This window comes from Peromyscus eremicus, chromosome 1, assembly GCF_949786415.1.
Source record: "Peromyscus eremicus chromosome 1, PerEre_H2_v1, whole genome shotgun sequence".
Taxonomy (NCBI): domain Eukaryota; kingdom Metazoa; phylum Chordata; class Mammalia; order Rodentia; family Cricetidae; genus Peromyscus; species Peromyscus eremicus.
The window spans coordinates 56,687,046-56,712,209 of NC_081416.1; the positions used below are offsets into that span (position 1 = coordinate 56,687,046).

The 25,164-nt window shown below is 46.2% G+C and overlaps 1 pseudogene; it reads left to right on the plus strand.

Moving 5' to 3' along the window:
• Positions 1-23,684: 23,684 nt before the first annotated feature.
• LOC131898307 (NADH dehydrogenase [ubiquinone] 1 alpha subcomplex subunit 3-like) lies at positions 23,685-23,937 on the plus strand (annotated as a pseudogene).
• Positions 23,938-25,164: the final 1,227 nt, after the last annotated feature.

Sequence of the window (25,164 nt, forward strand, 5' to 3'; positions counted from 1 at the left end):
GGACCCAAGTTCGATTCCCAGCACCCACATGACAGTGTACAGCCATCTGTAACTCCAGTTCTAGAGGCTCTGATGCCATCTTGTGACCTCACTCATGTGAAGGCCCTGCACACATGTCATGCGTAGACACACATGCAAATAAAGCACCCATAAACATAAAAATAAATCTTAAAAAAAAAAAAAAAGCTGGAGTGGGGTCGTGGTGGCACACGCCTTTAATCCCAGCACTCGGGAGGTAGAGACAGGTGAATCTCTGTGAGTTCGAGGCCAGCCTGGTCTACAGAGCGAGGACAGACTCCAAAGCTACAGAGAAACCTTGTCTCAAAAACAAACAAATGAACAAACAAAAAAGCTGGACCTAGTGGCACATGCCTTTAGTCCCACCACTTGAGAGGCAGAGGCTGATTGATCTCTATGAGTTCTAGGCCAAATTTGATCATAGTGAATTCCTGGACAGCCAGAGCTACATAGTGAGACCCTGTTTAAAAAAAAAAAAAAAGAGTGGACAATTCCTGAAAAATGACACCTGAGATTGTCAATGTCCTCTACATGCAAAAAACATGCACATGCAAACACACATGCACAAAAACAGCCACTCGGAGCTGGAGAGATGGCTCAGTGGTTAAGAGCATTGGCTGTTCTTCCAGAGGTCCTAAGTTAAATTCCCAGCACCCACATGGTGGCTCACAACCATCTATAATGAGATCTGGTGTCCTCTTCTGGCCTTCAGGGATACATGCAGACAGAACACTGTATATATAATAAATAGATAAATCTTAAAAAAATGAAACAAACAAACAAACAAAAACAGCCACTCATGTCATCATAGACCTCTTCTAATCCTAACTGTCCCAAATCCACACCTCCCAATGCAGTGAAAGTGTGACCTTGAAGATTAAGTTTCTAATGCATGGACTCAGGTAAACATACCTGTCAATTTTGTTAGCACAAACCTAGGCACTCCTGGGAAGAGAAACCTCAACTGAGGAACTGCTTCCATTACATTGGCCTGTGGGATTCCTGGGCAGTGGTGGCATACTCTCTGTGAGTTCGAGGCCAGCCTGGTCTATAAAGACAGTTCCAGGGCAGCTAGGGCTACACAGAGAAATCCTGTCTCAGAAACAATAAAGCATACCTTGGCCTGTGGGCATGTCGGTGGGGACGTTTTCTTGATTAATGATTGATGTAAGAAGAACCAGCCCACTGTGAGTGGTGCTCCCCTAGGCAGGTGGCCCTGGGATGTATAAGAAGGGACACTGAGCAAGCCTGGAAGCAAGCCAGTTAGCAGCATTCTTTCACATTTTCTTTCCTTTTTTTTTTTTTTTGTTGTTTTATTTGTTTGTTTGTTTGTTTTGTTTTGTTGTTTGTTTGTTTTTCAAGACAGGGTTTCTCCATGTAGCTTTGGCGCCTGTCCTGAAACTTGCTCTGTAGCCCAGGCTGGCCTCAAACTCACAGAGATCTGCCTGGCTCTGCCTTCCTAGTGCTGGGATTAAAGGCGAGCGCCGCCCCCATCCCCCCCAACCCCCCCCTCCGCTCCTTCACATTCTCAACATTCTGCCTTGAAGTGTAAGACAAATCCTTTCTCACCCAAGTTGTCTTAGCCAGTGTTTTATCACAGCAACAGAGGACAACACCCAAGGACCAGCAGAGCTAAACGTGGGGCTCACACTTGTAATCCCAACACTCAAGAGGCTGAAGCAAGAGGGTTGCCGTCAGTCCTGGTCCACAATACAGTGTGACAATTGTCTCAAAAGAACCAACCAACCAAATGAAAAATAAACAGAGCTTTGACATTGTATTTTTCCACATTTCATTTTATTTTATTATTGGGTGCATATGTGCGTGTGTGCGTGCATGCGTGTGTACAATGAGCGTAAGAGGATGTGTGCATGCTGTGGCACACATGTGGAGGTCAGAGAACGACTTGAGGAGGTGTTTCTGTCCTTCCACCGTGTGGCTCCCAGGGATAGAAATCAGATCTGCTTTTACCCCCTGAGCAACCTCATCTGCCATCTTGAAGCATGCCCTTCAATTTGGGTGTCTCATGTTTACTCATGATGAGATCAAGGTCAGGGATCTCTGGCCAAAAGGTCTCAGAAGTGATGTCTTCTGGTTGCATCCTGGAGGCTGGCAAAGGGCCTCAGCTTGTCCCTTCCTGGTGAGGTTGGTTCTGTTGAGTCTCTTCCTGATGCAATGTCACCTGGAAAATCATTTATTTTTCCTCTTAGGTCTCAGGAGCTTGGAACTTGGGAGGAGGTAGTGTTCCTTTCCTCATTAGGCTATTTATTTATTTTTATGTTTTTGAAACAGGGTTTCATTATGTAGACCAGGATGGCCAAGAACGCACACATATCTGCCTGCTTCTGCCTCCCAAGTACTGGAACTAAAGGTGTGCACCACCACACCCAGATGTAATAATTTATATATCCTGTTCTTCCGGTCTGCAATGTGGTGAGACTTTGGTCTCCAGGTTTGCGATGCTGGAAGGTGGTAGAACTATTGAAAGATGGCCAGGTGGTGGAACACACGTCTTTAACCCCAGCACTTGGGAGCCAGTGGCAGGCAGATCTCTGTGAGTTCAAGAGTAGCCTGGTCTACAGAGTGAGTTCCAGAATAACCAAGGCTACACAAGAAACCCTGTCTTGAAAAACCAATAATAAAATAATAAAAATAATGACAATAATAATAATAATAAGTATTAAAAGATGGGGCATTATTGTTACTCCCTTGAAGGGGATTGAAGACCTCTCCTTCCCTCTCATCTGCTTCCCTGCCATGGAGTAAGTGAGGTTTTGCTCCACCAAGTACTTCTGGTCTTGATGCTGCCTCATCAGATCCAAAAGCAACAGGATAACCAAAGGTGGACGGAAACTGTAAAAGTGAGCAACCTTTTCTCTTGGATGTCTCAGGTATTTTGTTATAGTATCAGAAAGCTAAGTTGTCTCCCTCCCCCTTTCCTTCTCTCTCTCCCTCTGTCATCCCTCTTCTCAAATTCCTCTCTCCTTCCTTTCTATCTATCTCCTTTCCCTCTTCTCAACCTCTCTTCTGTTTTCCTTCTCTCCCGGCTGTTCCCCCTCCCTCCCCTCTTCTCTCTCTGGTAGTATCTTACTATGCAGCCTAGCTGCCGGAACATGCACTTGTCCTGCCCCAGCCTCCCAAGTGGGATTACAGACATGGAGCACCATGTCTAGCCTTTTTTCTTTTTTTGTATTCATCTTTATTTGTGGTTATATTTATTTTAGCCAAAAACTGTAAAGAACCCAAATGCCAGCCAAGCAGCGGTGGTGCACACCTTTAATCCCAGCAGAGGCAGGAGGATCTCTAAGTTCAAGGCCAACCTGGTCTACAAAAAGAGTTCTAGGACAGTCAGGGCTACACAGAGAAACCTCATTTCAAAACAAACAAACAAACAGAACCCAAATGCCAGTCAATGAAATAATGAACAGACTGACCATTGTGGTCTATCTATGGGGCCACTCAGACACAAAGGAATGAGCTACTATTACAAACAGCATGGGTGAGCTCAACAAACATCATGTTTACAAAAAGAAGCCATGAGCCACAGTTTTTTTTTTAAAGTTTTATTTAAATTACATCGTGTCCTAGAACTAAAAACCTATTCAGTAGGAAGAGACCTAAAGAGTCATTTGTCCCCTGGTAGGTGGCTCACTCATGTAGATGCCAGACTTTAGGTCAGATGGAAGCATCTCTGGGGTCCAGTTATTCAGGAGAGTATGTTTGAAAATTCTAAAATTGAAATCTAAGTTCTGTGCAAATTATGTACTCAAAATAGAGGGTGAAGCTAGAAACAACAACAACCAAAACCTAATTGAGTTTGGCCCCCACTCAATAAAAACATCTGCAGTCTTCCATGGTGTGTCTTTGACCTAGAGAGTTTTGCAGTATAGTTTCCTCTGACGTGTTTCCTGTCATTACTTCCAGGACTGACCCAAGTCCACAGGCTGACTCCAGGTGCAAGGTAAAACCTGAAGATTCCAGTTCCTTTTGCCAGGGTACTATTGATACCAGTTATTCCTGGGGGACATTTAGGAGGAGGGACACTATTCTAGAACCTTCTTCTACAAACACTTGAGACTTTCCTAAGTTGCCTCCCTGCTGCTGCATGGACTAAGAGTTCTACCTTTTCTGAGCTAAGCATGGTAGTCTCTGGCCAGGATGGATTGTGCCATCCTCCTTTGCTCTCGTCCTCATAGGGGTACACATCAGGTGGGCGGCTTGTCTCTTGGTGAATTCCAAGGAGTGGTGATTCCTGAACCAGAAGCTGAAGTGATTTCCCCTGATCATATTCTGAGAAGTTAGAGAGTGCTTCCCGCTGGCCCCAGTGGAGATGACTTCCCAGGTAAGGAGTCATGTTGTTCGAATCTTTGATGGTCTTATTAATAGAAAACCCAGAGCCAGATATCAGGGTGAAAGCTGAAAGATCAGAGAAGCAGAACAGCTAGACACTAGTTCTTACCTCTATGAAATCCTCAGCCTAAAGAGAGTGAGTTCCTGTTTCCTCATGCCTTATATAGCTTTCTCTGCCCTGCCATATTACTTCCTGTGATTAAAGGCATGTGTGCTTCCCAAGCAAAGGCATGAGATCTCAAGTGATAGGATTAAAGGTGTGTGCCACCACTGCCTGGCTCTGTGTCTAATCTAGTGGCTGTCTCTGTCCTCTGATCCTCAGGCAAGTTTATTAGGGTACACAATATATCACCACTGAGTCAAGAGTTGACTCACCAGGGCAGAAAGAAGGGTTAAGTTGTCCTTTGTATGCCACGGTCAATATCATTTGTTAGCTTTACTGGACCCAGAGTGCACAGATAGCTGGATAAACATTGTTTCCTGGTGCATGTGGAGGATGTTTCTAGAAGAGATAAGCCAGTGAATCAGAGGACAGAGAGCAACAGCAACCTTCCCTGGGGTGAGCGACATCATCTACTCCATGGAGGGCACAAATGGGATGTTAGGTCACCTTTATGAGAGTCTGGTATATTTGAATTGTTCCATTTTAGGGGCTGGAGAGATGGATGACTGCATGCTTCCTGCTCTTCCAGAAGACTGGAATATAATTAATTCTCAACACCCATGTCAGGTGGCTCACACCTGCCTGTGACTCCAGCTCCAGGGGACCTGATACTCTCTTCTTCTGGCCTCTCAGGTGCCTATATGCATGTGCACACATACACATCAATAAAAACAAAATAAACCTGAGAGAGAGAGAGAGAGAGAGAGAGAGAGAGAGAGAGAGAGAGGAAGGAAGGAAGGAAGGAAGGAAGGAAGGACAAAGTATATACTATCTTGGTTTGGTACTAGCAGAGGTTTCAGGCACCCACTTTAGGTTCAAGGATAGACCCTCTATAAATAAGGGAGGAACTGCGGTCCTGAGATAGACCATCTGTAAACAAGGGAGGAGCTGCTGGTCCTGAGATAGACCCTCTGTAAACAAGGAAGGAACTGCTGGTTGCTGTCAAGTGGGAAAGAATCTCTACACTTGGTTTGAGTATGCCCCCCTTCCTCGCTTCCTCCCTTTCTTTCTTTCTTTCTTCCTTCCTTCCTTCCTTCCTTTCTTTTGTTTTGTATGTGTTGTATATGCATGTGTATGTATTTGAGAGGAGAGGTGCAACCTCACATGTGTGCTGCATGTACAGGTGCAGGTGCATGTACAGGTGCAGGTGCAGGCACAGGTGCAGGTGCATGTGCAGGTGCAGGCACAGGTGCAGGTGCAGGCACAGGTGCAGGTGCATGTACAGGTGCAGGTGCAGGTGCATTTGCAGGTGCATGTGCATGTACAGGTGCAGGTGCAGGCACAGGTGCAGATGCATTTGCAGGTGCAGGCGCAGGCACAGGTATGGCAACGGAGCACTGGCTGAGAGCTTACAACTCAGCTTCAAGCACAAGGCATAGAGAGAGCATGCTAACTAGGAATGGCATGGGCTTTTAAAACCTCAAAGCCTACCCTGAGTGACAAACCTCCTCTGCCAAGGCCACACCTCCTAACCCCAAACAGTCCCATCAACTTCTAACCAAGTATTCCAATCTGAGAGTCTATAGAGGTCGTTCTTATTCAAACCACCACAGTTATCAACTTGATTGGATCTGGAATTAATTAAAGACATGCCTATAGGCAAGTGTGTAAGACTATTTCCTGGACGGATTAACTGAGGGAGGGTGACCTTGCCCCAGCGTGACTGATGCCTTCTACCAATGGCCCAGATAGAAGGAAACCTTAGAGAAAACCTACCTGTTTCATACATTCATTTGTGTGTATATGTGTGTGTGTTTGTACACATATGAACACACATTTGCATACCATGGTGCGGGTGTGGAGGCCAGAGGACAACTTGTGGGAGCCATTTTTCTCCTTCCACCATGTAGGTCCCAGGGATTGAACTCAGGCTCTCAGACTTGGCAGCAAGTGGCTTTACCTACTGAGCCCTCTCACCAGCCCAGATTTTTTTTTTTTTTTGCCTGTGTCCGCCCTTGCTGGTGAGGACATCTACTCTGTTGCTGCCTGCCGACATTGCTGCATTGGAACCCAGCTGCTTCAGCTTGCATCCTGAAATGGAAACCAGTGGCTCTCTAGGAATCTTCCAGGCCTTCAGTGGCAAGTTAGAACTGCTGAGGTGTCCAGCTTTACGGACTGAACTAGGCTCTAATGCAGTGTGCAGACAGTTGTTGGACGCCCTCGTCTGTACCATGCAAGGCAATCTAATAACCCCCCTTTAAGGTGCATATCCATGTTGCTTCAGTCCCTCTAGAGAACCCTGACGGATACAGGCTCCTTCTTGGAGTCATATCCCAGACCATCCCTCTCAGGCTGGGTTCTCCAGCAGTCGTCCCTGAGAAAAAGACTTTAGAGACCAGCCCAGGAAGCTCCAGCATGGAGGATCCAGGGAAGCAGCGAAGGAAGCAAGAAGCTGGTAGGAAGGTTTGGGGAAGTCTGTGGGCAACTGTGGTTCAGGGCTACCAGGCATCTGGGTGTCAGTGGGGAAACACCTCAGAGTAGAGTTGTCCCAGCAAGGAAGCAAAGGGCTGGGGCGCTGATCTATCACTAACGCCCAGCATGGTCTGCTTGCCTGGCTGCAGCCGCCAGGGACAGGAAAGCCTCCATTGAAATCACAGGTACTGGGGTGGCCCCACTGGGGACAGCTGGTGGATCCAGCAGAGTGGAAGTGTCCCATGGAAATGGGTCCCGCGTCTCCCATTCAGCCCTATTCTTCCAGAGCAGTCAAAGCTCAGAGCTTTCCCGTGAACACAGGACGGATGCTCTGTTCGGGTAGCTGCCACTCTGCCTAGTTCAGGCATGCTTGATTTAAGCTGGATTCCAGGCAAGTGACTGATGAGAGGAAGGAAGAGATGTTCAATGAGGGCAGAGGTAGGAATCAGGTCTCCACTACAAGCTGTGGAGCTGGAAGGGGTCCGAGCCTCCCCCCCCCCCCCCCCGAAAATCCTGGTCCAGTCTGTTATCAGGTGCAGGCCCTCAGAGTGTGTGACCTGAAGCAGGGCTGCCTACAGCTCCTGCCGATGCAAGGGCTTCAGGTTGGGGAAGGGAATCTAAGCGTCACGTGACAGCTATGTCCCTACAGCTTGGGCCCGGGAATTGGTTACTTGTTTCATTACTGTGTCCAAATGCCTGATAAAAAGCACCCTGGGGAGGAAGGATTTCTTTTCACTCAAGGTTTGAGAGTCTCCCGTCTATTATAGGGGAGGGCATGGCAGCAGAGCAGCTCTCGCCGGTGGCAGCTGGAGTATGAGGCTGTTTGTTCATGTCTGGGTGGATCGGGCGGCAGAGAGGGGAGAGGAAGCTGGCTGGACCGTGAGCGGTAAGAGCTGCCCGCCAAGGTTTCTTCCTCCAACCAGGCCCCACCTCCCAAAGGCTCCACAGCATTTCAAAGCAGGCTCACCCTCTCAGCGCCGAGTGTTCAAAGACATGAGCCTGTAAGGGGACAGAAGGAGGAAGGTGGATGAATTCCTCAGGGCGGGGCCGCTGCAACTGATGTGGGGCGCCTCTCCTCCTCAGCCAGCACCCCTGCGGAGAGAGCTGCTTTCAGTCTCTTACCTAGTGGTGTGACTCAGACCCTGTCCCTGGTTACCAGATCTTTCTCAGGCTGACGCTCTGCACCTGGCTATCTTCCATAAATAAAAATGGACAAGGGAATATCCAGAGGACACACACACACACACACACACACACACACACACACACACTAAATAAATAAGTAAATAAAATAACAAAAAAAAACCCTTTTAAATAAAGACTGAGATGTAGTCCCACAGTGGAGTACTTGTTTAGCATTCATGAGGCCTCCAACTCCCTGTATAGCTGAGGACGACCCTAAACTCTACATCTTCCTGCCTCTACCACCCCAAGTACAGGGATTACTGTACTTGGTGCTAGGGATCAAGCACATGGCTTCATGCATGCTGGGCAAGCATTCTACAAACCGCTATAAGCCCCAGGCCCTCGATGTTGGCCAGCAATCCTTTGTCTCAGGGGCTGGACTATTGGTGGTGATACCACCCTCGTTGAAGAGTCAGGGCTCAAAGCACTGTTTCTTAAGCTATGAGCTGTTTCAGAAGCCAAGGACTTCCTGGTGCCTGAAAGAACCAGGGTGTGCCTGTAGGCATGGGCATGGGGACAACTGCAGGGAGAAACAGTCCCTTGGAGATGCAGGGTTCAAAGTCCCAGCATGTTGTCCACGCAGGCAGGAGGGCCCAGGGAGGTGACAAAATGCACACCTGCTGCAGGCACCTGGAGTGCTGTGGACCATACCCTAACACCTGCTGCAGGCACCTGGAGTGCTGTGGACCATACCCTAACACCTGCTGCAGGCACCTGGAGTGCTGTGGATGACCCTAACACCTGCTGCAGACACCTGGAGTGCTGTGGATGATACCCTAACACCTGCTGCAGACACCTGGAGTGCTGTGGACCATACCCTAACACCTGCTGCAGGCACCTGGAGTGCTGTGGATGATACCCTAACACCTGCTGCAGGCACCTGGAGTGCTGTGGACCATACCCTAACACCTGCTGCAGGCACCTGGAGTGCTGTGGATGATACCCTAACACCTGCTGCAGACACCTGGAGTGCTGTGGACCATACCCTAACACCTGCTGCAGACACCTGGAGTGCTGTGGATGGTACCCTAACACCTGCTGCAGACACCTGGAGTGCTGTGGACCATACCCTAACACCTGCTGCAGACACCTGGAGTGCTGTGGATGGTACCCTAACACCTGCTGCAGACACCTGGAGTGCTGTGGACCATACCCTAACACCTGCTGCAGGCACCTGGAGTGCTGTGGACCATACCCTAACACCTGCTGCAGGCACCTGGAGTGCTGTGGACCATACCCTAACACCTGCTGCAGGGACCTGGAGTGCTGTGGATGATACCCTAACCTCCCCAAGGTATGAATGAGATTTGAAAAAAAAAATTCAGGAGGGGACAGGAGAGGAGCTCAGAGAAGGAGAGCTGCTGAGGACCAGGCAGCAGCCACCACCCCCGGGGGGCAGATAACCACAGAAAGGGGGTAGGATTGTGCCTGCTGCCTTCACCCCAACCCCGATAGCCACTGATCTCTTCTCCATTCTTTATTAGAATGTCATATAAGTGGAATTATTGAGTCAAGAGTATCGTGAGAACACCTATAATTTCAGCACTCAGGAGGTAGAGGGATGAGGATCAGGAGTTCAAAATCATCCTCAGCCACAAAGCCAGTATACAATGGTTCATCCATGTGCATTAGCTCCTGCATGTACCATGCCTAATCACTGTGCAGTGGCTCATCCCTGAACAATGATTCATCTGTGTGCAGTGGCTGATTCGTGTGTGTCTTGGCTAGTTTTATATCAACTTGACACAAACTAGAGTCATCTGAAAGGAGGGACCCTCAATTGAGAAAATGCTTCCATAAGATCCAGCTGTAAGGCATTTTCTTAATTATGGAGGTGGGGAAGGATCAGCCCATGGTGGGTTGTGCCTCCCTGGGCTGGTGGTCCTGAGTTCTATAAGAAAACAAGCTGAGCAAGCCATGGGAAGCAAGTCAGTAAGCAGCACCCCTCCATGGCCTCTGCAGCAGCTGCTGCCTCCAGGTTCCTGTTCTGACATCCTTTGATGATGAACAGTGATTTGGAAACATAAGCCAAATAAACCCTTTCCTCCCCAAGTTGCTTTGGTCATGGTGTTTCATCACAGCGATAGAAACCCTAACTAAGACAGTGTGCAATGGCTCATCACTGTGCATTGACTCTTCCACATGCAATGGGTGATCCGTGGGCAATGGCTGGTCGGTCATTTTGCATTAGCTCTTCCATATGCAATGGCTCATCCATGTGCCTTGACTCATCTGTGCACCATGGTCTTATTGAAGCTCGTGTCTACTGGCATTTCGTTTTCCTTAGAAGGGCTCACAGAAGCACACCTTGCTGGGCAGCAGGTCTGTGTGTAATGAGCTCTCCCTGCCCTTGTCTACCTGCTACGGTATTTAACTTTCTCTTCACTTTTGAAGGACAGTTCTGTAGGACACAGGAGTCTTTGTTTGCTGTCTCATTTTCTTTCTTTCTTTTTAAACATTTATTTATTTGTTTGTTTGTTTGTTTGTTTATTTATTTATTTATTTATTTAATGTGTGTGTGACTGTTTGCCTAGATGTATGTAAGGGTACTACTTGCGTACCTGGCGCCAGGTCCCCTGGAGCTGGAGCTGTGAACCACTGTGTGGGTGCTGGGAACTGAACCCAATTTCCCCGTCTGAGCAGCAAATGTTCTTAGTCACTGAGCCAGCTCTCTGCCTCCATGTGTGTATATGTGTGAGAGAGTGTGGATTTGTGCACACTGGTGAAGTCTCCCCTTAGAGTTCAGAAGAGGGTGTTGGGTCCTCTAGAGCTGGAGTGACAGGTGGTTGTGAGCCACCTTGTGGATGCTGAGGACCAAACCTGGGCTCTCTGTATGAGCAGCAAGTGCTCTTAACTACTGAGCCACCTCTCCAGTCCCTTGTTTGCCTCCAGGGCTGCATACGCCTGCTCTGTCGCCAAGTTTCCGATGAGAAATATGCTGATGACCTCTTTGAGACTCCCTTGTGTGTGACAGATGGCTTCTCTCCACTTTGTTCAACATTATACTTATTTGTTTATTTGAGACAGGATTTCTTTGTGTACAGAGATCCACCTGCCTCTGCCTCCCGAGTGCTGGGATGAAAGGCGCAAGCCGCCACTGCCCAGCTTTATTTTTTTAATTTTGGTTTCTGAAACAGGGTCTCTTTACGTGGACCAGGTTGGCCTCAAACTCACAGAGATCCTCCTGTCTCTGCCTCCCAAGTACTGGGATTAAAGGCGTGCGCCACTACCCGTGGAGTGCATTCAAAATTCTCATTGCATCTTTCTGTCAGAAGTTGAATTATTGTATGTGTTTTGTGGGTCCCTGAATTCATCTGACTTAGTGTCTGTTAACCTTTTTGAATATGTTTGCATTTCATCTGAGCTGGGAACATTTTAGACATTCTTTTCTTTTCTTTTTCTTTTTTTTTTTTTTTTTTTTGCTTTTTGTTTTTGGAGACAGGGTTTCTCTGTGTAGCCCTGGCTGTTCTGGAACTCACTCTGTAGACCAGGGTGGCTTCAAACTCACAGATATCCTCCTGCCTCTGCCTCCTGAGTGCTGGGAATAATGGCATGCGCTACCACCAGCTGGACATTCTTTCTTTTAACATTCCTTCTGGTCTTCTTTCCTTCCTTCTGGAACCCCCACAGTGTGTGTTGGCTCACTTATCTGAATATTACACACTGTCTCAGAGATTGTGTTCACTTTCCCTCAAAAACAAAACAAAACATTTTTGTTTCTCAGACTAGATAATTTCTCCCATTCTCCTGTTTTCAAGTTGGCTGATTTTCCTAACAGCTCAAACTGGCCTTTGAATTCCTCTAGCAAATGTCAATTCTCTCTGTGTGTGGTGTATATGTGGTGCACACGTGTGTCTGCACACGTGTGTGGGCCTTCTCACCTGTGCGTGGCCATGTGGAGTCCAGAGGACAAGGTCAGGTGTTTTCTTCAGTCTCTCCCTACCTTCTTTCTTGAGACATCTTCTCTCACCGAGCCCAGAGCTCACCATTTCCCCTGGACTAGCTGGCCATAGAGCTCTGGGAACTTATCTGACTCTGCTCCCTATGCCAGCCTAGTGCTGGGGTTCTAGTATCTATCTTTTATATGGGTGCGGGGATCTGAACTCAAGTCCTTGTGCGTGCACACACATGCTTCATCCACAGAATATCTCCTCAGCCTGGGAGGAGTTTTGTGAGAGGAACAGAGGACCTAGAGAGATAGCTCAGTGGTTAAGAGTGCATGCTGCCCTTCCAGAGGACCCAAGTTTGGTTTCCAGCACCCACATCAGGTGTCTCACAAACACCGGTTAACACAGGTTCCAGGGAATCTGATGCCCTCTTCTGGCATTCTCTGGTACTACACCCACACATATGCTGCCCCCACACACACACCTACACCTACCCACCCACCCACACCCACCCACCCACACAAACATTTCAGTTATACTTTTCAGCTCCAAAATTTCTTGTTTCTTTTTAGGTTTTTGGTTTCTTTGATATTTCTATTTATTGATGTGTTACTTCTTTGGTTTTGACCAAGTGTTCTTTTAGTGTCTTCAAGCATTGTTTTAAAGTGTTTTGTTTTGTTTTATCCTTGGTGCTGAGAGCTTCACATACACTAAGGAAGCATACGACCACTAAGCTACACCCCCTGCACCAAATTCCTTAATTTAAAAAATTAAGGAAGTTTAATTTTTTGGTGGTGGCGCACACCTTTAATCCCAGCGCTTGGGAGACAGAGGCAGGTGGATCTCTGTGAGTTTGAGGCCAGAGCAAGTACCAGGCTAGCCAAGGCTACATAGTGAGACACTGTCTCAAAGAAAGAAAGAAAGAAAGAAAGAAAGAAAGAAAGAAAGAAAGAAAGAAAGAAAGAAAGAAAGAAAGAAAGAAAGAAGCCATACTTTATTTTCTTTTCTTTTCTTTTCTTTTTTTTCTTTCCCTTGGTTTTTCTAGACAGAATTTCTCTGTGTAGTTTTGGAGCCTGTCCTGGAACTCACTCTGTAGTCCAGGCTGGCCTGGAACTCACAGAGATCTGCCTGCCTCTATCTCCCGAGTGCTGGGATTAAAGGTGTGCGCCACCACCACCCGGCTTCCTGTTTCTTTTTATGAATTGTGATTTTTGTTGTTGTTGAACACTGGATGGGTGAGTCTAATAATGTATTAACTATAGAAATCAGATTTCTCCTCCTCCAGAGAGTTTTCTGGGCTTAGTTATTTTTGTGTATTTATATATTTATCCATGCACAATAAAATACTTGCAAAATAATACGTATTTTAAAGATTTTTTTTCATTATTTATTTTGTGTGTGTGCCATGGTGCACATGAAGCAGTCAGTGGAAAACTTTTGGAAGTAAGTTCTCTCCTTCCACCATGCAGGTTCTAGGAATCAAACTCACATCATCAGGCTCAGAGGCAAGCATCTTTACTGCTGAGCCATCTCACAGGCCCTGTAGAGATTTTCATTGTTGTACAGTATCTCTATGCAATGATCAGCCTGGGAAGTACATTTTTGAGGTCCTTTCGGGTCTTTGTAAAGACCTGTTCCTTCCCCCAGGCACACATCATCATTCTCTAATTTTCCTTGCATATATAACTGTTCTTGACTGCCGTGATGTTTAAATTCTGGTCCCTGGAAGCAGAAAAGGAGGGGAAAAAAGGAACATTGGCCCTTTAAATCTCCAGTCTTGTCACTTCAGCTAGGGGGAGGGGCTGGCAACGTGGGGGAAGTGCGCCCTCAATGGCCACCTGCCTCTTTGTCTGCACCTCCAACTGTAGCCGGTCAGAGATCAGAGCCGGCATCCCCAGGGTTTGGAGGACGGAACCCCTCTACTCTAACCTGGCTCCTGCAGGCTTTCCTGGAGCCTGCCTGTGGGCTGGGACAGGAGAATGGACAGCTCTTGTCACACCAAGAGCTAAAATTGCCCAAAACAAACTGCATAGTATTGGTTCTCCCTTCCCCTGAGCTTGTAAGCCGGTGCTGGATTGAAAAGTTGGAAAATAATTGTAACAGACAAGATTCTGCCCGTGCAATTGTCTAGGTGGAAAGGAATCTTTGCGGTGCTTCCCACTCAGATATTTTTCCAGAACCTTCTCCTGTAGGACAAGACTCACACCCTCTTTTCCAGCCTGTCTCTGAGCTTCTTGTTGTCATAATGCTGTCTTTTGCAGAGCCGAAGTTTTAAAATGTGATGCCTGTTCATCATTTTTCTCCTTTAAGCACCACGATTTGGTGTCAAATCTAAGAATTACTTTTCTAAGCCAAGATCATTTTCTCCTATGTTCTCTTCTAAAAGTTTCATAGTTTTACTTTAAAGTCTGGGCTCCGTATTTGTTTAATTTTTATTTGAGGCATAAGCCTAGCATTAGCTAATTGCTAATTTCTCTCATTGAGAGCCCCCGGCCCCCAGTTCCTCCTCCAATTGTTTGTGGATGTTCAACTGTTCCAGCATTTGTCCAAAGACGATTCTTCCTTCATTGACCTGCCCCTTTCACCTTCATTGAACATCTATGTCTGTGAGTCCTGTCTTTCTTCTCTCCTCTCCCCCCTCCCACCCCGTGTGTGTGTGTGTGTGTGTGTGTGTGTGTGTGTGTGTGTGTGCAAGACCCAGGCTGCCTTGACTTCTTAGGTGCTAGGATTACAGGTGTTTTTCACTCTTCCAGTGTCTTTGTTGATGCTTAGAATACTGCCCCCTGGGATTTGGATAGGACTGACTGAAACCTATAACCACATTCCGAGATGAGTGAGTCCTGGCCATGGTCCGCCAAACCGCTTCCAAGGCACATTTTTCTTTCAGGCTTTGTGTTTATATTCCATCAGCATTTTTGTAATTTTCTGCTTAAATTTCCCACACTTAGTTTGTTACATTTAAACCTAATTATTTAACATTTTAAAGAGCTATGATAAGGTCATTGTTTTTATTTTGTTTTGTGTTTATTATGGTGTGTGTGTGTGTGTGTGTGTGTGTGTGTGTGTGTGTGTGAATGGTGTATGTGTGTGTGTGTGTGTGTGTGTGTGTGTGTGTGTGTGTGTGTGTGTGTGAATGGTGTATGTGTGTGTGTGTGTGTGTGTGAATGGTGTATGTGTGCACCGTGTCGCTCCCGTGGAGGTCAGTAGACAAATTCCAGGCGTCAGTTTCCTCCTTCCAGCATTTGGAGTCCAGGTTGCCAGGCTTGGCATCTCTCGGGCCTCTGTTTTTTTTTTTGTTTTTTTTGTTTTTTTAATTTATTTGTTTTATTTGTTAGCCTAAGGTAGAAACGAGTGAGAGGAGGAAGGCCCCATCTGAAGAGTTTCCGGTCTGCAGCGGAAGGAGAAGAAATGAAGGCCAGCCTGGCAGCTGTCCTGAGCTGAGAGGACGGATCTGGGTGTGGAGGCCCCGGGCTGGAGGTCAGGGGCAGAGGACCAGAAAGAAGACAGATGGAGGGACTTGAGAGACGAGGAGGTACTGAAATTGCATTCTGGGAATCTGTAAGAGGGCGCTGCAATTAACCTGAATATTAGTCTGTGAAGACTGCTTGGAGGGATGAGAGAAGCCAGCCACAGAATTAGCTTCTTCCCACCAGCAGAGTGGCAAGGCAGAGACCCTTGGGCACTGTACTTGGAAGGTTCTGCCTCAGTAGCAGGGCGAATTAGCCACAGACTAAACATCAGTCTGGTCCTACACAAGAAAGCAAATCCAGGGAGAGTCCAGCTATTCCCAAAGAATGTAACTGTGTCCCAGAACCAAGTTCAAGACTATTTATATGAACATGAGAATAGCACATAACAAAGTAGAATTATTTAAAAAACCAGCATAAAGAGATGTAAGGCAGGGGCTGGAGAGATGGCTCAGCGTTAAGAGCACGGGCTGTTCTTCCAGAGGTCCTGAGTTCAATTCCTGACAACCACATGGTGGCTCACAACCACCTATAATGAGATCTGGCGCCCTCTTCTGGCCTGCAGGGATACATGCAGACAGAACACTGTATACATAATAATAAATCTCTAAGAGAGAGAGAAAGAGAGAGAGAGAGAGAGAGAGAGAGAGAGAGAGAGAGAGAGAGAGAGAGAGAGAGGGAGAGAGAGCGCGCAGGGGGAAATGTTGATAGGCATACAAAGAAGAAAAACAACAACTAAAATAAACTAAAAACAAAAACAAAAACAACCTGACTCACAACTGAAACAGAACCAGTAATGACAGAATAATTAAATAGTCATTAAAATAGCTGTAGGAACTGTATTGTGTACATTAAGAAAGGGAATGTTGAGCTGGGCGGTGGTGGCGCACACCTGTAATCCCAGCACTCAGGAGGCAGAGGCAGGTGGATCTCTGTGAGTTTGAGGCCAGCCTGGTCTACAGAGCTAGTCCAGGACAGGCTCCAAAGCTACAGAGAGAAACCCTGTCTCAAAAAACTAAAAAAAGGGCTGGAGAGATAGCTCAGAGATTAAGAGCACTGACTGCTCTTCCAGAGGTCCTGAGTTCAATTCCCAGCAACCACATGGTGGCTCACCACCATCTGTAATGAGATCTGGTGCCCTCTTCTGGCATGCAGTCATACATGCTGTATACATAATAAATAAATAAATCTTTAAAAAAAAAAAAAAAAAAAAAAAAAAAAACTAAAAAAAAAAAAAAACTAAAAAAAAAAAAAAAGAAAGAAAGAAAGGGAATGTTTTTAAATGTGAAGCAGGGACATGTAAAATTCTTTTAAACTCTTTAGTTGAACTTGAAGATATTGAAACTACAGTGTCTGAAGGAAACATGTCTTGGGTATGATTAACCATAGATGAGACATGGCGGGAACAGACTATCCAACTGGTGTGTCAAAGGAAGTCCTTTCAGCCGGGAAGAAATGTGTTCTAGAGAAAAACCAGCACTGCTCGAAGAAGGCCCCAGAAATGGTGGAAATGGGGAAATAGATGCAACTTTTTTTTTTTTTTGCTTTGATCATTTCATAAGATCATTGACTCTCTAAACAAAAGGAGTAAGAATATTGGCCTCACTTCCTGTTTCCCTCACTACCATTTAAATCCTGTGCACATGCCCCTAACCCTTCCGGCTGCACAAGAGCCCAGAGCACCAATCTACCCACGGTGCCACCAGTGCCACCGCAGCCGTCTATAAGTTCTCCCGAGGACAGACAGAGCCTTGGGTAGTGGTGAGGGGCCGCTCCTGTGGGGCTGCTCACAGAACAGCTGGGGCTGATAATTTCACGACATTACGAAAGGCCTAAACTCTTCCTTCCACAAGGGAGAGTCAGTGACATCTACAGTAAGAAGTGACAGTGGCTGAGTCTTTGTTCCCAGCACTCTGAAGACAGAGGCAGGAGGATCTCTATGAGTTTGAAGCCAGCTTAGTCTACATACTGAGACCTGTCTCAAAAAACAAAAAACAAACAAACAAAAACAGCAACAAAGAAAACCTATTCGGTCCCCCCTGTTTTTAATGTTTTTGTTTTGTTTGCCTCTGGTGACCCAGTGGGTTTCATTAGGGTCACTTACAGGAGCGTGAGTGACAGGTCATGGCTGCATTTTAAAATTATTTCATTACAGAGCTGATAAAATCTCAGTCTCGAATATTTTTTTATTCAAATCCCTCAGTTGTTTTTTGTCTTCTCCCCAGTCTCTGTTTATACACAATTCATTCTCACAATTCAGTCACGGAGCTGAGGAAGCCAGGGGGTGCCGTCTGAAGCACAGGCGCACCTCCTGCCTGGTGTAAAGGGTTTTCTTTACTCCACTAGGCCAGGAACCTAGCTGGACAAGAAGCTCTTTTTCCTTCTTCTTCTTCTTCTTCTTCTTCTTCTTCTTCTTCTTCTTCTTCTTCTTCTTCTTCTTCGTTTTTTGTTTGTTTGTTTTGTTGAGACAGGGTTTCTCTGTGTAGACTTGGAATTTGCTCTGTAGACAAGGCTGGCCTCGAACTCAGAGACCTGCCTACCTTTGCCTCCCGAGGGCTGGGATTAAAGATGTGTGCCACCGCCTCCCTGCACCAAGAAGCTCTTCAAGTGCTGTGTGCCTCCCAGTTCGGTTGTGTTTGACACAGTGGATGTGATCTGCCCTATGTGGATGCTGGGAACTGAACTTGGATCCTCTGTAAGAACAAAAAGTACTATCAGGGCTGGAGAGATGGCTCAGCAGTCAGAATCACTGGCTCCTCCTCTAACCCCAGCTTGATTCCCAGAACCCACATGACAGCTCACAACGGTATGTGACTCCAATTCCAGGAGCCACAGTGCCCTCTTCTGGCCTCTAAGGACACTGCATCCATGTGATACACAGACCAGAGACATTGGCAGTTAGAATGCCATACACATAAAATAAAGGTTAAAAACATTTTTAAGTGCTCTTCACCCTTGAATCATCTCTCCAGTCAGAGAGATAGTGCGTGTGTGTGTGTGTGTGTGTGTGTGTGTGTGTGTGTGTGTGTGTGTGTATTTTTTTTTTTTTTTTGAGGCAAAGTCTCTCGATGAACCAGGAACTTGCCAATTTCACTTGACTGGCTGGCTAGAAAGCTCTGAGATCCACTTGTCTCTGCTTCCCCAGGCCTAAAGTTATAGGCCTGCACTGTATGACTGGCTTCTATCATGGGTTTTTGGAGCATCAAATTCTAGTCTGTTTTTACCAACTGAGCCATCTCTTCAGCTCCAAGAAATGTCTCTGGATCCGATGTTGCAACGTCAGGTACAGAAGAACATCAGAATGTCTCCGGTAACTCACAGGGTGAGTCTAAATGTTCTGCTCAGACAGCCTGGGGACCTTCAGACCACTCCAGCCTTTATAGTCTGGCTTCTGGTGATCATCCCAAGTCTTCCCGCTCGTGTTTTAGGCCAGTCACAGCCTTGTCACCAGTCTAGTAGTCCCTCCACCTGGGGACACGCTCCCCCTTCAGCCACAGTGGAAATGGTTCACCAGGCTTTTAACCATCAGTGTCTGGAACAGTTTCAAACTGCCCCGGAGCAGCATGTGCCTCAGCAACCGGGGCAGTCAGCTGTGATCATCTGCACACTTGTCTCCAAGGGTCCACGGCATGTTCAGGATGGCTGGTCCAGGCATCGTGGTAGTCTGGCTGACTAGTAGACAGCCTTTCTGCTCAAGGATGCTAGACAGCAAGACACAGACCAAGAGCTGCTAATTAAAGAGCCAGAACGCCCCAGCCCCAGTGTCTCTGCTTACTCACAGGAGAGGGATGCTTAAAGGGCAAACAGAAACAGCTTATCAACAGGAATGGTGGTTGTAACAGTTTTAACAAGGTTTCAGCATGCTTGTACCTGCCCCATGCCCAGGGAGAGGTGTGGCCCCTCATCTGTCCCAAGGTTAGTAAAGCTCTTTTCCTGGTTTTCTTTCTTTTCCTTTTTTTCTTTTAAATTATGTTTTTATTTTTTGAGATTATATTATGATTATGTCATACCCCCCTTCCCTTTCTTTCAACCCACAGCCTTGCTCTCTCTCAAATTCATGGCCTCTTTTTAGTCAATGTTAGAGGTGTGTGCGTGTGTTCCTACATATAAACACAACCTGCTCAGTCTGTATAATGTTACTGGTTTGTGTGTTTTCAGGGCTGACCATTTGGTGTTGGATAATCAGTTGGCTCACTCTTCCCTGGGAGGACTATTTCTCCCACTCTCAGCATTTTTGAGTTGCCGGTAGGTCTTTGTCTGTGTTTAAAGCCCCATGAGCTTGCCCTCTACTGGTGTTATCCTTGTTTAGGTCTTATTTAAACAGACATACTGGTAAGGCTTCATGGGCGTAGTCTCTTTGACTTTTTTTTTTTTTTTTTTTTTGAGACAGGATCTCTCTATGTAGCCCTGGCTGTCCTGGAACTCACTATGTAGACCAGGCTGGCCTCAAACTTGGAGATGTGGCTGCCTTTGCCAATCAACTACCTCTCTAACTTTTCTAGGAGATACAATCTCCTAGATTGCTTACACACTCTCGTGTGTCAGATCCCCTGGACCTAGAGTTCCAAGCAATTGTGAGCTGTCAAATGGGGTGCTGGGGACAGAGCTCAGACCCCTAGAAGAGCAGCAAAGGGTCTGAAATATTGATTCATCTCTCCAACCCAATTAGGGGGTGCTTTTTTTTTTTTTAAAGATTTATTTATTTATTATGTATACAGTGTTTTGCCTGTGTGTGTGTTTGCACACCAGAAGAGGGCACCAGATCTCATTACAGATGGTTGTGAGTCACCATGTGGTTGCTGGGAATTGAACTCAGAACCTATGAAAGAGCAGCCAGTGCTCTTAACCTCTGAGCCATCTCTCCAGCTCCTAGGGAGTGCTTTTTAGCAATGAAAATTATTGTAATTATATATTAATTAATATATTGAGGCAGAGTATCAATATGTAGCCCTGGCTGACCTACAACTTGTTATGTAGACAGGCTGACCTTGAACTCACAGAGATCCACCTGCCTCTGCCTTCCAAGTGCTGGGATTAAAGTTGTGTTACCAGCCGGGCGGCATTAGTGCATGCCTTTGATTCCAGCACTCAGGAGGCAGAGCCAGGCAGATCTCTGTGAGTTCGAGGCCATCCTGGTCTACAGAGGGAGATCCAGGACAGGCACCAAAACAACACAGAGAAACCCTGTCTCAAAAAACAAACAAACAAATAAACAAAAAACTTACACAGAAGAACCCTGTCTTGAAAAGCCAAAAAAAAAATTTATGTGTTACCATGCTTGATCTACATATATATATATATATATGTATATATATATATATATATATATATTTGTTTGTTTATTTTTTTGAGAAGAGGTTTCTCTGTGTAGCCCTGGCTGTCCTAAACTCTCTTAATAGACCAGGCTGGCCTCAAACTCACAGAGATCCTCCTGCCTCTGCCTCCTGAGTGCTGGGATTAAAGGCGTGTGCCACCACGCCTGGTAATCTATTTATTGTTTAAAGATTTATTTGTGTGTGTGTGTGTGTGTGTGTGTGTGTGTGTGTGTCTGAGTTTATGTGTACCACTCAAATACAGGTGCTTGTGGAAGCCAGAGGAAGGTATTGGGTCCCTGAAGTTGGAGTAACGGGCAGTTGTGAGCAGCCAGACAGAGGTTCTGAATTCAAACAGGTTCTCTGTATGAGCAGCAAGGGCTCTTACCACGAGTCCTCTCACCAGCCCCTCTTTTCCTGGCTCTCTGGAACAGTGGGGGTTTTGATGGGGCTTAAATAAAAATGGGTGAATGACACGCTAGCGTGGAGACCAGGGAGGAGGAAGTGGGAAACACAAGTGTAACTCTTCCAGCAACGTTTGAAGATGGATTCTGGCATCCCTTAAAGGTGGAGCTGGAATGTGAGCACCAAAATAAAATCTAAGCATCGTAGCTAATCACCTAGCTGGAAAATGCTTAACACAAAAGGTGTAAAGAGGAACAAAGAACAAATGAGACGAATAAAACACCAATAGTGATGTGCTTAGGGCTGGGGAGATGGCTCAGTGGGTAAGAACACATGCTGTACAAGCGTGTGGACCTGAGTTAGTTCAAATCTCCAGTGTCCATGGGAAAAGCTGGGTATGGCCATGTGCATGTCTGCAACCACAGCACTGTGGAGATGATGCGTGGTGCATGTCTGCAACCACGGTACTGTGGAGATGATGCGTGGTGCATGTCTGCAACCACGGCACTGTGGAGTTGAGACAAGAGGTTCCCTGGGCTTGCTGGCCTCCAGCCTCACTCCAGTTCAGCGAGAGACGTTGGCTCAAGGGGATAAGGTGGAGGATGGTAGAGCAGGATCCCAGTTCTTACACGAGTATCCGCATGTGTACCTACCTGCACATACACATACGTACATAAGATACACATGTACACAACTTAAGCTGATATATCAATAATCACATTGAATGTCAATTATGGAAACACCCCAATGACAAGACTATGTCAGCATGGATTGCAGAGGCTCTCATGAACTCCACCCCCAGGTGATGGCTACTGGAGTGGGAAGGTCAGTTTTCTTCAGGGGTTCGGGACCAGATAGGCTCCCTGTGCTCAAGCAGATGGTCCTACACACATGCACATACAGGCATTAAATGCACCCTGGGTGTTTGATGAGAGAGAGAAAGACAGACAGACAGACAGACACATGAATTTGGGAGAGAAAAGTAATACTTGGGTAATAAAGGAGGAATTAAAGAAGAGAGAATGGAGGTGGATTTGATCCAAACACATTATCTATGTATAAAAATTAAATCTTTTTTGTTTGTTTTTCAAGATAGGGTTTCCCTGGGTAGCTCTGACCATCCTGAAACTCACTATATAGACCAGGCTGGCCTTAAACTCACAGAGATCCACCTGCCTCTGCCTTCCAAGTGCTGAGATTAAAGACATGTGCCACCACTGCCTAGCTGGATAAAGTGTATTTTTGTTTTGTTGAGACAGGGTTTCTCTGTGTAGCTTTGGAGCCTATCCTGGAGCTTGCTCTGTAGACCAGGCTGGCCTGGAACTCACAGAGTTCTGTACTGCATTTGCCTCTCAAGTGCTGAGATTAAAGGCATGCACTATTACTGCCTGTCAGATAAAGTGTATTCTTTTTTAATTATCTTTTTGTTTGTTTGTTTGTTTTGTTTTGTTTTTTCAAGACAGGGTTTCTCTGTGTAGTTTTGGTGCCTGTCCTGGAGTTCGCTCTGTAGACCAGGCTGGCCTCAAACTCACAGAGATCTGTCTGCTTCTGCCTCCCAAGTGCTGAGATTAAAGGTGTGTGCCACCACCATCACCACCGGGCTAAAGTGTATTTTTTAAAGTGACCTGGAGAGATGACCTGGGATTGATTCCCAGCACCCACATCGCAGCTTACAAATATCTGTAAATCTAGTTCTAAGGGAACCCAACGGCCTTTTCTGGCCCTGAAGGCCATGCATGCAAATAATTCATAGACATATGTGCAGGCAAAACACCCATCCACATAAAACAGAAATCAATAAATATTTTTTAAAACAATACAAATGCTTTATTTAATAGTTGCAGGTCATCACGGGCCAAGTGTTGGATATCCAGGACCCAGCAGCAAGGTCAGCACCAACCTCTGAGCCTCTCTTTCTGAGTCCAATAGGGTGAGCACATCACCCTCTAGAAAGGGGCCTTTGATGTTTCAGATGATAGAGCGGCTGGTGTCATCCATAAATTCCACGTGCACCTGCGTGCACTGTCCCCAAGGAGCCGGTCCTGTCCAGCGCTGTGGTTACCCTAGCCAGCTTGGTGGGTTGCACGCGACTCATGTCCGTGATGACAATGATCTGGCGGAGAGAAATCAATATTTTTAAATGACCTATCTGTCTACTGTGTAAGAAATGAACTTTAAATATGAAAACCAAATTGGTTAAAGAAGAAATGGAAAAAGAACAAACCATATTAACAGTAACTACAGTGTATGTTTTAATATTGGACCAAGTGTGTGTTAGGGTAAAGACTATCAGCAGAATATCAGTATGGAAAAGTTGGCTTACTGAGAGGCCATAACAAACGTCAGAACACACACAGATTCAAAAGGCGCACACCCTTTTCATCCCAGCACTCTTAGAGCACACAGGCAGATCTCTGTGAGTTCCAGGCCAGCCTGGGCCATGTGGAGATTCTGTCTTTAAAAACATAGGGTCTGAGAGGCCAAGATGGCTGGGAGATTCTCCACCTTCCTCAAAACTGCCAGGGCAAAGGAACCAGTGCCTGTGGTGTCCAGCGCCACTGGGAACCTCACTCTAATTATGCCCTTACTTAGCCTTGACATCAAGTGCCACCAAGATCAAACCAGCCACACCCTGCAATTACTCAGTGCCTGTGAGAGATAATGGGAACATGTCTGATGTGCCCAGCCACCCCCGAGACCCTCAGGGCCCAAGCCTGGAATGGCTGAAGAGCGTGTGAATACTCCCACAGATGGAAGGGGCCCCACCCCTCTTTCCCCCAATAAACACGTGGTAATCAAAAAGAAATATACATACATACATACATACATACATACATACATACGCTGGAGACATGGCTCAGTGTTTAGGAAAATGTACTGAAGGACCTAAGTTCCAGCACCCACATCAGGTGGCTCATAACTGCCTGTGACCACAGCTCCAGGAGATCCAGCGCCTCAGGCTTTCACAGACACACATGCACACATATGATTAGAAATGGTAAAAATAAATACAAAAAATACAAGTATAGCAAGAACTAGGAGGCTGGACAGCCATGGTTGGTGCACAACTTTAATCTCAGCACTCGGGAGGCAGAGGCAGGAGGATCTCTGTGAGTTCAAGGCCAGCCTGGTCTACAGAGTGAAACCCTGTGTTGAAAAACCAATTAAAAAAAAAAAAAGAGGGGGGCTGGGAATTTAGCTCAGTGGTAGAGCGCTTGCCTAGCAAGTGCAAAGCCCTGGGTTTGGTCCTCAGCTCTGGAAAAAAAAAAAAAAAAGAAAGACAGAAAGAAAGAAAGAAAGAAAGACAGACAGACAGAAAGAAAGAAAGAAAGAAAGAAAGAAAGAAAGAAAGAAAGAAAGAAAGAAAGAAAGAAAGAAAGAAAGAGGGCTGGAGAGATGGCTCAGAGGTTAAGAGCACTGGTTGCTCTTCCAGGGTTCTGAGTTCAATTCCCAGCAACCACATGGTGGCTCACAACCATCTGTAATGAGATCTGGCGCCCTCTTCTGGTATGCAGGGATACATGCAGACAGAACACTGTATACATAATTATAAATAAATCTTAAAAAAAAGAAAGAACTAGAAGAAATGAATAACCCTGATTTTAGCAGAAGATTTAACACCCCCTTCTCATTAGCAGATAAAACAGCTGTCAGGGGCCCAGCACGGATAAAGATGTGGCCACCACTGCCAAATAGCTTGATGGAACCAACTTCTCTAGAAAATGTTACATATGTGAAAAATTCAATTCCTAGATGAGACAGCAACGAATTTAAAAATATTCATTCTTGCCAGGCAGTAGTGTCACACACCCTTAATCCCAGCTCTCAGGAGGCAGAGGCAGGCAATCTCTGTGAGTTCGAGGCCAGCCTGGTCTATAGAGTGCATTCCAGGACAGCCAGGGCTACACAGAGAAACCCTGTCTCAAAAAACCAAAACCAAAACAAAAAACAATTCTCTAATTACA